Source organism: Ceratotherium simum, chromosome 37 (assembly GCF_057802395.1).
Source record: "Ceratotherium simum simum isolate JZ-2026a chromosome 37, ASM5780239v1, whole genome shotgun sequence".
Lineage (NCBI taxonomy): Eukaryota > Metazoa > Chordata > Mammalia > Perissodactyla > Rhinocerotidae > Ceratotherium > Ceratotherium simum.
The window spans coordinates 25952953-25967496 of NC_141936.1; the positions used below are offsets into that span (position 1 = coordinate 25952953).

Here is a 14544-nt window from a genome sequence, read left to right on the forward strand (position 1 = left end):
AGTCTGTTTCTTTGAAAATCCATTATTTGAAATCCAATATATTACTCTTGTTTAGATATCCACATTTCAGTGAAGATACAGATAATCTTGTTTAGGTGCACTGCTTTCAACCTCCTAACCAATTTCTTATTTGACCTTAATAAATTTTATTATTTTTTCAGAGCTTCATATTTGTTTTCATAAGATCTATTTTTTGATGGCGCAAACTTTGCATTATCTTTGCTCCCTACTACTGAATCTCCAATATATGTCTATTTTGTCTCTTCTTATAAAAGAATGCCAAAATTGGTATTTCTTTTTTTTAAGTAGCACTTCAAGAATCTGATTGAAAATGTGTTTGTATGCAACATTTGTATACAACAAAGAATATTTGTTCTTTTGACAGAGAGAGTATTCAGGAATGCTATGAAATGGAGACCAGAGTTAGGAAATTTATACAATCCAGATTTTCTGAGTTCTTTGGAATGTCAGTAGTTTTGAATGTTCGTATTGCTAGGGTGACAAAAGAAATAAAGCATCACATCTAAGTTTGTAAATTAGAAGATATGAGAGAAACTGAGGGATGAGCTAGCCGAAAATAATAGATTCTACATAGTAGGAATAAAAATAACTTTCTAGACTGTAATTTCAAAAGAAGAAAATTCTAGATGGTGAATCAATGAAAGGCAGTAATCTACTTCTCCGTCTACTCTTTAGAGAAATTTTAAAATTCCATTGAAATTATTATCTACCAAGATAGTCCTATTTCAAGCATAATGTTTTTCAAAGTTCACCCCCCTTTAAAGCAATAAACTCCATCTTTAACCTCTGTGAAATAAGTTCATTTCTTTTTATTGTGCCAAAGAGAGAAATACAAATTAAACAACATGTTACTATACCTGTAAGAGGAACCTATTGCCTTTAAGATGATGGGGATCCTGAGTTATAAAGGCTCTGTTGTGTCCCTAACTTTGATTTTGTAAAGTTAAATATTACTAAAATAAAATGAATCTAGGAATCAGAATGAATCCTTATTATTGCTTTTTTTTTAAAAAAAAGACATAATTGATTCTCTATTCATGGAGAACAGGGTCTAGTTATACTTGGAAATAAACTGATTTGCAAACCTCACATGTTCCAGGGTTAAAACAGTGCAGACATTTGCATCTTTTCTTTTGCTCGTGATCACTCAATCCTTCTGATTTAATTATAGTGCCAGCCTCGAGTGCTAGAAGATGCTGCAACACCACCCTGTAAAACTTGTCTGTCTTACATTTAAAAGGGAGGAAGATAGTATAGCAGCAGCTGTGGAAAAAAAGAGGATCAGAGTAAAACAGGTTTAGACTGACCCTAGGACAAAAAGAAATTGAATCCATTTCAAAACAAAAATACTTTCACTTTCAAGGGTACCAAGGATTTCTAACATTTCTTAAAAAGTCTCTAGTAGGGGCCCATTTGGTTTACTGTACGACTTAAAATCAATTACGAAAGACTAGAAAAGTTACTTTTTGACTGTTGTAACATAAAAATGTAAAGGACTATTTGAAGCCCAAAGTTATTATACAAGAAAAGTTTCGTGGACAGCCTCATTGTCTAGTGGTTAAGTTCGACGTGCTCTGCTTTGGTGGCCCAGGTTCTGTTCCCAGATGTGGACCTAGACCATTCGTTGGCGGCCATGCTGTGGCGGCAACCCACAGACAAAATAGAGGAGCATTGGCACAGATGTTAGCTCAGGGTGAATCTTCCTCAGGGGAAAAAAAAAAAAGGTTTACATGGAAATCCTGAATACTGTTGAACTTCACTATATTTTCAGGACTTTTGGGATACTTTTTTATTTTACAGCACTATCAAACATGCAAATCAAATGTGCTTATAAAAAGCATCTTTTGTATGTTATACAGATTGTATAATAGTGTAAATTGTTTTTTAAAAAATTCATTTTGAATTTCATTGAAACTACCTTCCAAAACTGTCAGTAAATAGAGAGCACTCTGTCTAGTCAAAACGTAATATTTTTACAAATAAGAGAGATGTGAAATTTCAGATGTAATTTTCTGGGTAGAATAGGAAGCAGAAAGAACTAGACAGTGGGGCCATGAGAACGTCAAATTGAAACTAATAAGAGGGATGAAAAGCAGAGGGAAGGAGAAATAGTAGAGATGCTGTTAACAGTTATTTGATGTGTTTGTTACATATCTGATCATTCACTATGTGCCAGACATTGAGCTAGGAGCTGAGGATGTAACAGTGAGTGAAGGATAGACTTCAACTAACACAACAAAATATAGTAAATAGACTGACAGAAATATGCATGTGAAATAGAGACAGAATGAATAAAATGATGAGTTATGTCTTTCGGCTGGGGGGCAGGTAGGAGGAGCCTTCTTAAATATTTTTCCAAAATATTTAAGAGTTAGAAGATTTAATTAGCCAAATCATTCCAAGTAGTGGTAGGAGATGGGACTAGGAACAGTATAATGGGTTTGGGGAACTATGAGTAGGTCTGTGTTCTTAGAGCATAATGTTCTTGCAAGTATATTGGAAGAAAAATGGGGGAAGTGGTAAAAGAAGAATCTAGATGGTAGGCCGGAAGGCCTTTGTGACCATACAAAGGAGCATGACTCTTTAAGCAATGGGGAGACTTGGTGTTAAGTTGCAGAGGAAGCTGTACATTGCAGAAAAATTTTCCTGGGGCCAGCCCAGCGGCGTAGCGGTTAAGTTCCCGCACTCCACTTTGGTGGCCCGGGGTTTGCGGGTTCGGATCCTTGGGGCAGACAGACGCATTGCTTATCAAGCCATGCTCTGGAAGAATCTGCTATAAAGTAGAGGAAGGTGGGCACAGATGTTTGCCCAGGGCCAGTCTTCCTCAGCAAAAAGAGGAGGATTGGCAACAGATGTTAGCTCAGGGCTAACCTTCCTCACACACGAAAAAAAAGAATTTTCTTAAAGTTCTGTTTATGATTAGCTAACTTTGGAAAGATAAAATTAAAAAAATGTGTACCACAGATAAGAACTATGCAGTTATTTTCTATGAAATAATATGCTTTTTTCTCCATTCTAAAAAAGAGAAGTCCTAGTTATTCTGATGTTTGAGGTTTAGATAATAATTATGTTTTTGTTTAAATGTATAATAAATTAGAGTTACTTTTTATTGGCTATTGTGACCTGGCAAGATAAATATTTTGATTTCTGATATTGGTAAATCTTCCCTTAGGGATAAAGTTGATGTGCCAAAGAAAGATAAACATCGTCTACCTCATTTCTGATTTAATAGACTTGAGGAAAAGTATTCAATAGACTGTTAATCTCACATTATGGCTCAAAGTTTGGGGGAGAGGGCTATAGGGGCACAGTATAAGGAGTCTGAGTCTTGGTCAGTGGGGTTGTTTGGTGAGAGTCCTGCTTATTTAGTCTTGTATCGAGCCTTAACATGACCTCAACCTTGTCACCTATGAGGACAAGAAAACAACTGAAAATGAGCTCCCAGGGAATGACAAGTCCTGTTGGATTGTTAATATGATATCCGTCACCGGTCGCATCTACCCTGAGGACAACACCTTTAATCATGAGTGTCGGATCCACTTGTGGGATATAAGGAGGAAAGATCATTGGTGCCAATTCTATCTTATTCTGTCCATTACACCCAATGAATGTTCCTTTTCTTTTCTATTCTATTTCTTTTCTTCAGCTTTAGAGAACTTAATTTGGATGAGCCATACAGGAGTGTGAATTGATATTTATCAATTGCCTAGCATATAAGTTCAGTTCTTCTTTAAGGAGCATCTTAAGAAAGATAGGTGGGAAGATCTGGCCATCCATTATGAAAGCCGAAGTAGGGAGTTATTCCCTCTCTCTGTCCCTGACTTATCTGTGACTAGTTAGATACTTCTGCTCAAGACTTAGAATTTGGGAGAGGGACACAAGTGGGAAGGTTCAGTAGATATTTTTCAAGGTATTTATGATGAATTCAAGTGTTCAAACATGAGGTAATGAATGCCTGTTCACAAGTTAGTCAATATCCAGTGGCCATTATGACAGTGGGGTTATAAGCAGAGTATTTCTGTGGTAGGAATTTGTCTGGGCCTTATCTTCTGTGGTTTTTGTTGCAGCATTGTTCTGCAAACTTACTGTTGATTCCGTGAGTTATCTGGTAAAATATCAACAAATTCTTATCTGCTCAAGTTAACCAAAGTCAGCATCTATCCTTTGAAACCCAGATCCTGATTGAGCAATTTGCTAGGGTGATTTGAAACATACTGTCTATAAATCATTTCTGTTAGACCATAAATGTTTCCCGAGCATGAGTGAAGGAGTGACCAGGTCAGATTTATGATTTAGAAAAATCACTTGGACCACAGTATGGATGATGGACTTTAGGGGTCAAGGCTGGAGGAATGAATATAATTAGAAGACTATCATAATTGTTCAGGTGGGAATGAGGACCTGAACTCATAAATGGCAATGAGGATTAAGAGGAGATTTAGGAATTCACAACCTTTAGGGATTATTTCAGAAGTAAGGAGTGAAGAAGTAAAAGCAGTTCAAGAGGATTCTCAGGTGTTTTCCTTGGATGGCTTTTAACATACTGGTGAAAGAAGAGATCCCAGTGAGGAAACTGAGTGAAAAACGAGAACAAGGAGAAGGAAAAGCAAGATGGAATGGTATCTAGAAGCCAAGAGAGGGCAGAGTTTCATGACCAAGGGAGTGATTCACAGTGTCAAATAATGACAATGAGATATCACCTCACACCTGTCAGAATGGCTATTATTAAAAAGGCAAGGAGTAACAAGTGTTGGAGAGGATATGGAGAAAAAGGAACCCTCATGCACTGCTGGTGGGACTGTAGATTCCTGCAGCCGCCATGGAAAATAGTACGGAGACTCGTCAAAGAATTAAAAATAGAAATACTTATGATCCAGCTATTTTGCTTCTGGGTATTTATCCTAAGAACATAAAGACACTAATTCAAAAAGATATATGCACCCCTATGTTCATTGCAGCATTATTCACAACCAAGTCTTGGAAACAACCTGAGTGCCCATCAAGGGATGAATGGATAAAGAAGATATGGACACACACATGTCCACAATGGAATATTACTCAGCCATAAGAAAGACAAAATCTTGCCATTTGCGACAACATGGATGGACTTGGAGAGTATTACGCTAAGCAAAATAAGTCAGAGAAAGACAAATACCTTATCACTTCACTCATATGTGGAAGATAAACAAACACATAAGTAAAGAGAACAGATTGGTGGTTATCAGAGGAGAAGGGATTTTGGGGTGGGCGAAAGGGCTAAAGGGGCACATAGGGTGATGGATGGAGACTAGACTTTTGGTGATGAACATGATGCAGTCTATACAGAAATCAAAATATAGTGATGTACACCTGAAATTTATACAATGTTATAAACCAATGTTACCTCAATAAAATTAAAAAAAGAAAACAAAGTGTCAATAAAAACCCAGAAGTAAAGGAGAATTAAAATTAGAAACTAACCACAGGGTTTGGCGGCTCAGAGGTTTTCAGTGAGCTGAGAGCAGTGCAGGGGAAATGGCAGGGTTAGAAGCTGCATTTCAGAGCATTGTTTTGGAGGTAAGCAACTTGACAAAATGAATGCAGGTTATGTTTCTGATGAGCTTGGCTGAGAGGGTAAGAAGAGAGCACACGTTATCGAGCAATTTGAAAAAGGAAGAAGTCATCCCTTGGAGACACCAAGTACAGAAAACCCAAGAAAGCTAGAAAGTAAGTGGAGTGATGTCACTATTTGAGACAAATTATTTATCTGAATCATACTTAGTTTTCTCATCAGTAAAACTGGAATAACAGAAACCACATCACATGGTATCTATGAGGGTGGAGATCATATATGCTAAGCTTGGTGCTTGATATTTTAGACTGCACTTTCTTGATGCCCCTGTTTCTTTTTTTTTTTTTTTTGGTGAGTAAGACTGTCCCTGAGCTAACATCCGTGCCAATCTTCCTCTACATTTTGTATGTGGGATGGCGCCACAGCTTGGCTTGATGAGCGGTGTGTAGGTCCATGCTTGGGATCCAAACCCACAAACCCCAGGCTGCCAAAGCAGAGTGCTCGGACCTAACTACTACACCACCAGGCCTTCCCCTTGATGCCCCTCTTTTATGCTGTCACAGTAATTGACATTTGCTGTTTCTCTGGTTCCTCCTCCAAACTCTAAGCTGTTTGATGGCATGTAGTATGGACTATATTCAGAGTTGCATTCCCAGCTCTTAGAATATTGCTCCCACATATAGATTCTCACCATACCTTTGTTGAATAAAAAAATAAATAAATGAATGCCTAACCTGATGGGAATGTAGTAAATATTAGTTTCTTTTTCTCTAAAGTGTTTTAGGTCTTTATAGACCTCATTTAAAACATTAGTTTTCATTTGTCTCACCTCCCCATTTTAAGTTTCCTTCCTGTAGAAGAAAAGTTTGCCAAAGTCAATTATACATTCTGGTAAGAATTGTAAAGTGTTTTTCCATTAAAGTTATTTTTCACTTATTATAAAAGTTATTTTTCACTTATTAAAACATGAAAGATAGTTAGTTTACAGTTATTATAACCTTAAGGAAAATAGGAATGGAAGGGGATAGTTGGTATATGGAAATAAGACAATGTATAATTAGGACATGCTTTATATTACTGAATTATAACCTTAAACAGAATGTTTAATGCTGTTATAATCTCTTGCTTCCCTCTTCCCAATCAAAGCAAACCAAATATTTCTGGCACACTACTGTCTTTATCATTGTAGAACCAGAGAATTATAAGATATATCAAGAGATCATCTAATTTAGTAATTACCTCCAGCCCCGTTCTGTTTAAAAAAAATGCTTAGGAGTAATTATTTGTAAATATGAATAGTAGTGAAAACGTTAAAAGGAAAAAAAATGTGGAAAACCAAAGTGGGGGGTTATTCCGTTTCTCTATTTTTGTTTTAAATTCTGGTGTTTTAAAAAATTATTTTTAATATAGTATCACCTAAAAAGCTAAATTGTAAACTCATCATATTATAGCTTATTTCCAACTGTAAAACTAAAAAATAAAATGAATTAATACAAACAAAATAATAAAACCAATAAAATGTTAAATGAACATCATTACTGTAAAGCAATAGTGTTATTTTTCATAAACCAAACCCTTGCTCACAATGTGACCGTGGCCCTAACTCTCACAGGCACAGAGTTTTTGCAGTTCACTGTGTTTATGCTTCTGTGTGCCCTCAGGTGACGCAGTTCTCCCACCACTTTCTCAGTCCAAAATGGTACACGTATTTCACGATGCTCACCTTCACCATCATTGTACTGTGACATGGTGCTAATTCATCCATGTCTTAAATCCCCCAGTTTCCTTTTCTCATTAACCCATACAGTAAGTCCAGTACTCCATGGTGGCAATGCGGGCTACAAATTCAGTCCCTGAAGTGTGGGACAAAACTTGATTCAAACCTGTCATTATGATGTTCTTATTGATCATTCAGATTATCTTGAAAACAAAAACTACAAAATAATTCCTACTGAAAACTCATAGACCTTGTTTGAGAAATACTTATTATATTATACCTTGGGTAACATGTATAATATTCATGGCAATCATAAGATTGTACTTTAATTCTAATAAAAATTTTACATCAAATTTATCACCATTTTTACTGTAGATGTTTTAGCTTTATGCATTTTCTGTTTATTGTTATCAATCATTCTCACCTCATTTTTCCAAGTTATACACCCCTAGTTAGTTTAATGTTCTTAAGGTCTTATTTTCATCCCCTTTTTGTTCCTCCCTTATTTTTTTGCATTTTTTTTTTCTATTATCTTCTGTTTTCATACCATCCTCATAAAGTTTCTAGATTGCCAAGCTGTGCAATTTTCAGGGCCAATCTTGCTTGAGTAGTAGTGTGATTACTGGCCTGTTATTGCACCTTATGTACTTTTTCATTAAAACCTATTTTAAGTTTTTATAACAATTAATTTTTTAATAGCACATGATATTCCTGACATACTCATATTGGAGTATGTACTTGAAATCCCCTTGCTGTCTTTACTCATTGCTACTCCCATCCAGTTTCTATATTCTTTTTCTGGGTAGTTCATTTTTATAATTCATTCAATAGATGTTCAATCTTTTCTTGTGTGCTAAGCACAAAGGGGGCATTAGGCTTGATATAAATTCATGCCTTCTAAGAGTTTATAGTTCTAGTTGGGAATGCAGACAAGTAAAACAAATAACTTTAGGTTGTTGTTATTTATCGTAGAGGCATGGCGGTAAAGAGCAGGAAGGGACAAACTTTACCTTTGCAAGGAAGTGAAGATGGAGACTCTTAGAGAGGGCTTCACAGAGTAGGTGGTATTGGAGCTGATAGAATTGAATAAAGAACTATAGAAAATAGGGAATATTCTGGAACTTCAGTGACTGGAATCAGAATCCTGATGCACCAAAACACTGTCTCGTGTCTCTGCTGCTTGCTGGCTCATCTTCATTCTCTTTGGCTTTTCCATTAATGAAATCACAACCTTATAGCTTCCCTATTGACTCTAGAAGAGAAATATTTGAGAAGGACTTCAGATGGTTGTACTTTGGAGAGATGTCCATCTCTGGGATAGTTACTGTGGCCAGAGAGAGGAGACACTATGGTTACTTGTTCCTACTTAGTCATGTTTTGGGAGTTGTGGCTGTAAAGAGCCCTGGGAGAAGGCATTGGCGACCACACCATTCCCGGCAGCAGGGGCAGCATGTGAAAGATATGGAGATTGGCAGGAGTTAAAGTGAAATTTAGAAACAGCAAATGGTTTAGTGTGACCAAAGTGCATGAGGTGTGTGGAATGTGTGAATGGGAGGGAGAAAGAGATGAAGATGGGAGAGGTAAGGTAGTCCTAATCTTGAAGGGCCTTTGAAGCAATGCCAACACAGTTTTCTTTTGTCCTCTAGGTGGAGACATTAAGGGATTTTTTTTTATTCAAATAATTTTTATTATTATGTGCTATACTATTTTGAAAACCTCTGTGCTTTTTTTATGATTTTCCCAGAAAAAAACAGGTAAGAAGCTGAAAAAAAAAATCAAAATAGCAACAAAAAATAAATTCCTCTCATTAAAACACTCAGTAACTTCAAAATATCAATGCGCTCTGACAATCACATATTTACCTTGCAATGAATAGTGTATCTTTTATGGACTCTATTACACATATGAACAGATCACTCACACAAAGATGAGAGAAAATACTAGAAACGGGGATCATGCAAGGAGAGGCTGTAACTCTACTACCCACAAGCAAATCTAGCTTTCAATTTTAGGACACACTAAAGTTTCAGTTCCATTCTACTCTTGTCCCCTTATTTGAGTGAAATAAGTATTTTACAGAAGATTTCAAGTGACAATCCAGAAGTCACAACTGAGATTTAGGACACTGAGTTTTTTATTTTTGGTTTAGTTTTTTTTTTTAATTGAAGTATAGTACATACAGAAAAATGCAGAAATCATTAGTGTGCAGATTGATACATTCTCACGAACTGAACACGTTTGTATGACCAGCACCCTGCTCAAGAAATAGAACATTAATACTACTCCAGAAGCAGCTAAAGTATTTAAGGACCATGATGACAGAATTAGATTCTGTGCTTTTGAAATCAATAGCAGAAATAGAAAGAGACTAAAGGCTTTTGCAGGGGTCCAAGAAGAGGAGATGAGGGTCTAAATTAAGATAGTATCTTTAGACAAAGAGGAGAGGAAACGTTTAGTGTCTTAACTATAGATAATTTTCTGTGGAGAATTGACTATTGGGCATGAAAGCCCAATTTTCATTAAGAACTTGCTTTACTAGATACAAGTAGATAAATTTAGGATGTGTCTTTAGCACTCACGAGGTTTTAAAAAGTTTAATGTCAAAAAAAATCTAGCATTAGGAAAACACACTGAGAAGAATCTTTCTTAAGATAAAAAGAAACACCCCAACAAGGGAAATTCAGTGAGGATTACCTCTGATAGACGTGGATTCACCTCTAAAATGTAATCAACGGTCCTTATGAATCCTCAATGTTCTTTACTTAATTATCTTTTTAATTTTCTCCCTGTAAAAATTATGAGCACTGAGAATATCATGTCAGTCATCTGTTCCGGTTAATTTCACAGGAAGACGGGGATAGAAGCTCAGCAGATGGTACCACCTTTGCTCTGAGAGTAGAGTGGGTTAAGTAGTCACTCCGTGGGTACCTGTCTTTCTGTTTTAAGCTCACAGAGAGCAGTGAAATGATTGGTCCCCGGCTATTCACCCTGTCCTACTTATCTCTTCTGAGGCAGAATGATGTGGTGGCAAGAATACTAGGCTAGGAAATAGAAGATATTCATTCTGGTACCTGTCTGATCCTAGCTATCTGATCTTAATCAAGTCTTTAAGTTCTCAAAAAATCTCAACGAGGAGGTTGAGTTAAATGTCTTACTTCTCTCTAGCTTCAAGCATATTGCTGAACTTCTTCTAAGGCTTATTTGCCTTGTGTGATCCCCGAAGTGTGATAAACCTTTTGGAATTTCCATTTTTTAACCGTTAAAATAATAAAATTTATCTCAGGATGTTGGTAAGAATCAAATGAGATTAAAGATTTTAGAATAATTTCATTCTAACATGCTATCTAAATTATGGAAGTTATCACTGATTGTTATACCACATTCCCCCTTACTTTACAGCCTGATTCATATTATCCCACCAGCTGGATAAGAAGTATTCCTTTTCCTAAGAAAATTCAGTTGTAGATTTATTTCTGCAGACCTTAACACATTCAGTCAGAAGGCTTGGTGGGTTTTTCAGTTTGTTTACTTGTTTTTGGTTTTTGTTTTTAAACTTAGCCCAGGCAACGTACAACCATTTCCAGGTGACATGCATCTTGTTTACTAACATGCTTATGAATTGAAACCCTGCAGGAGTCAGTGTCAGCACGGTTTAAAATGAACTCTGAATATTCGAAGAACTGTGCCTGGGCTTAAGAGTAAATCTCCAGACTGTTTACTGAGGTGTGTGAAGTGGACTATTATCTTATTCACTTAAGTTTGCATTTTGGCTCATTGAAGTTCACAAGGCTCATTGATGCCTACCATCCCCAGGCCTGTTGCCTAGAGAAGATTTACAAACCTAATAAGTAAATATCTTAAGTACAATGTCCCAGTGCTTTGCTCTTTTAACCATATCTCAATCTGGAAATATTTTGATGAGAACGTTATTTTTCTAGCTTTCCTTAAATTCTTCCTGGCTCTGCAGCGATTGTCTGTGGGTACTTCATCTTCCGGAAACCTTGCCGTGAATACTTTCTTTCATGGCATGCTGCTGAAGTAGTTTTCCAAAAGAGACGGGAAGAAAATGGGTATTGGGTTTCTTCTGGAATCAAGTATCGTCTCTTTTGATGCTGCGGTTTTGTAAAGTATGTTGCCATTTTAGAGTTGAAAAGATTGGGACTCAAAGGGCTAAGTTTCCCATCGGTCACACACCTGATATTGGAGGAACTGGAATTTGATTCAAGGCCAGTGCCTTCTTTTAGAGTTTCTCTTTTGTCCTTTTTGACAGAGACAGAAAGGTTCTATCTAGAACCTCTCTGTGCTAGGATTAAAAATTATCCCTCTTTCCTTGTGTTTTCTATGTTAGTGTTCCTAATTTGTATGGTATAAAATTTGCATATAATGATTTTCATTGTTAAATAATGAACAATTTGCACCTTTGAAGATGTTTTATGTATTAATGCTTAAAATTTGCTTTCAAAAATAAGTGTATATATACACACGTATGCATGTGTGATATATAGGTTACATATCTATAATTTATAAGATATATATAGCTTACATATATAACATATAACATGTTTTATGAACATAATTTATAGATCTAACATATATAATATAATGACAAACATAATATAGATGGTGTATATGATACAATACATATAACTTATATGTATGTGTATGCATGTATACACACACAGTTAATCCAAAATTAGGCCAGGTTTTAGAATAGACATTTAAAGTGACTTTACATCAGCATACTAAATTTTGCTCAAAAAATACAAAACTTTTAAAGTCTTAAAAATTGCGAGAGCAGTTATGCTTATGTAAATTCAAAAGCGACTTCAGGAAACTTGGCTACAAATGTATACTCCTTTGAGGAAATAGCACATTGTTATTAGTTGCTAACTCCATAATCATAAGATTAGTAGTGTGAAGTCGTTTCTTTTTAAAAGCCTCCAAATGAACTTCAATATATAATCAAATACGGCAGTACAACTAGCAACAACATAATTTTAAGATACTCAAGGCATATGCCATAACTGTACGGTGTCTCAGTGATGCCAACAGCACATATGGCTGGCTTGCTTGCTTCTCTGTGGTGTCTCCCTGCTATTGGCACAACAATGGTACACCACAGTTCAATTCACAGACATACTATTTACATACATGCTTCAAGACACACGTGTTATATAATGAGGACTATCTTTAAATGGTTGAGATAAGGGTAGAGTAGCTCTTTAGTTCTTATCTCAAGACTCATGGAGAATAGTATCTAGTTATCTTTAAAGATTTCTCGTTTCTTTTTAAAGAAAATCCAAACTCTCTATTTTGGCCGAGAAAGCTGTGTATGATGTAATGCTGTCTTATCTTTCTTTTCTCTTTCTGCTCTTTCCTGCATTCCCGCCACACTTGTCTCCTTTTGGTTCCTCCAACATGCCAAGCTTTTTACTTACTGTGCCTTCCCAGTAAAGTGCACTTGATAGAATGCCTATATTAATAAGGTCTAATTTCACCAGCATTAGGAGTCTTAGCCTTATGTACATATTCAACGAAGTGTCATATTTTTCTTGAATAGGTGAAGCACATTATTTCTCCTAAATTATTTGAAGTTATTTTGTATGTATCTTCCTTTGAAGTTGTCCGCTTGCCTAGAACACAGTTCTTCACCTAAGTAGTAATTAATCCCTGCAAAAGTTAAAAGTGAGAATTTAATATTGCTTTTATTTAATTGAGAAGCCGAATATGCAGAAATAACTTTAGAAGGTTTCTTTGCTTGTAAACATGACTGAAAAAAATAGAACTATCATAAATGCAAGAAAGTCCTTCTAATAACACGTGAACTTCACTGGAGATTTGCCGTGTGAGACCATGACCTGCGGTTAGGCAGAAATCATCATCAAGTCCTCCATTAAAATGACATTCACTTTCATCAAAACCTCTGTGTCTGCTACCTCTTTGTATTCCAGTCTTGCACCAGTTCTAGAGCTTATGGTCTCCACAGAACACATCCCAGATAAGTTTTAAGTGTATGTTCTATCATCAGCATATCAGCTTTACATAAGGTTTCATATGGGGCAACCAGCAGAGGCTGAATTGTAGTGGTTGTGGGTGGAGATTCTGGTTCTACTTCAGACTGTTATCAACTCAGCCCTGTACTTCCTAACATTGTGGGCCTCAGGCAAGTTTCCTCATCACTAAAATAGGGATGTTAATAGAACCTGCAACATAAGGGAGATAGAAGAATTAAATGAGTTAACAACTGTTAAGCATGGCACTTGGCACACAATAAATACTCAATGGTGGGTGCGCCTATTTTCATAAAAAGTTGCTTTTCTTAAACTGTCACCTCAGAATTCCTCTTGGGAAGAGAAGCGGCTATTTTTTGGATCATGGTTTAATTGGCATATTGAATGAGTAATGGACGTAAGATTCCTTGGGGGGCCAAAGTGAGACAAAGAGGTAGCTCTCAGAGATTACAAGGATTCGAGGGCTTTGAAAAGGGAATGAGGGCAGTAAAAGGGATTCTGGCAATGTGGCAGGAAGGTGGGACTTGAGCACTTGAGTAGAGAAGATAGTGAGTAGAATTCCTTTATGATAAGAATGGCTGAGGGACTTTAACAATATGGATGCCTAGTATTTAAGTTATTTGCTTAATGTAGCACTGCTCCTGGTTCCAAATTTTAATAAAGTTGGACATACAAACACCCTTGAAAGTGTGAGTAAAGGTATTAGGGTAGTGTCGAGTTGGGCAATCATGATGCAGAAAAAGCCCACCAAGCGCTGAAGGGAAATTTAGAATTGAGGTGGAGAATGCAGCAGAAGTGGGGACCCAAATCTAGGGCCGAAGAGGAGAGAGTAAGTCACCATTCCTACCCCAAAATTGATCTTTGGAAGTTTTGGGAGAGATGCAGGCTATCTGACAATATTTGAGATGAAAGTATGTTAGCTAGTTTTTACTTATCTCTTAGAAAAACTGGTGACCCAATCCAGTTGGAGGTCTTGGTAGCATTCAGCTGATGGCATTATCAATAAGGGAAATGGTGGCCTTGGGGAAAATCCAGAGATAGGACATGCAGAATGGTCAAGATCCATTGGAACTGGTATCTTCAGGCTTCAGGGCACCAGGAATCTGGAACTTTCAGGGGAATAGGATCCTGGGGCTATCAGGAAATAGAAGCCAGTCCCTCCCTTTTCTTGTCTCTCTTTCTCTCTCTTTCTCTCTCTTTCTCTCTCTCTCTCTCACACGCGCGCACACACACTCAAGATATCT

The 14544-nt window shown here is 36.6% G+C and overlaps 1 protein-coding gene across 1 annotated transcript in view; it reads left to right on the forward strand.

Moving 5' to 3' along the window:
* Positions 1–14544, forward strand: part of ERBB4 (erb-b2 receptor tyrosine kinase 4) — a 1114653-nt gene that overhangs the window by 48806 nt on the left and 1051303 nt on the right. The window lies entirely within an intron of this gene.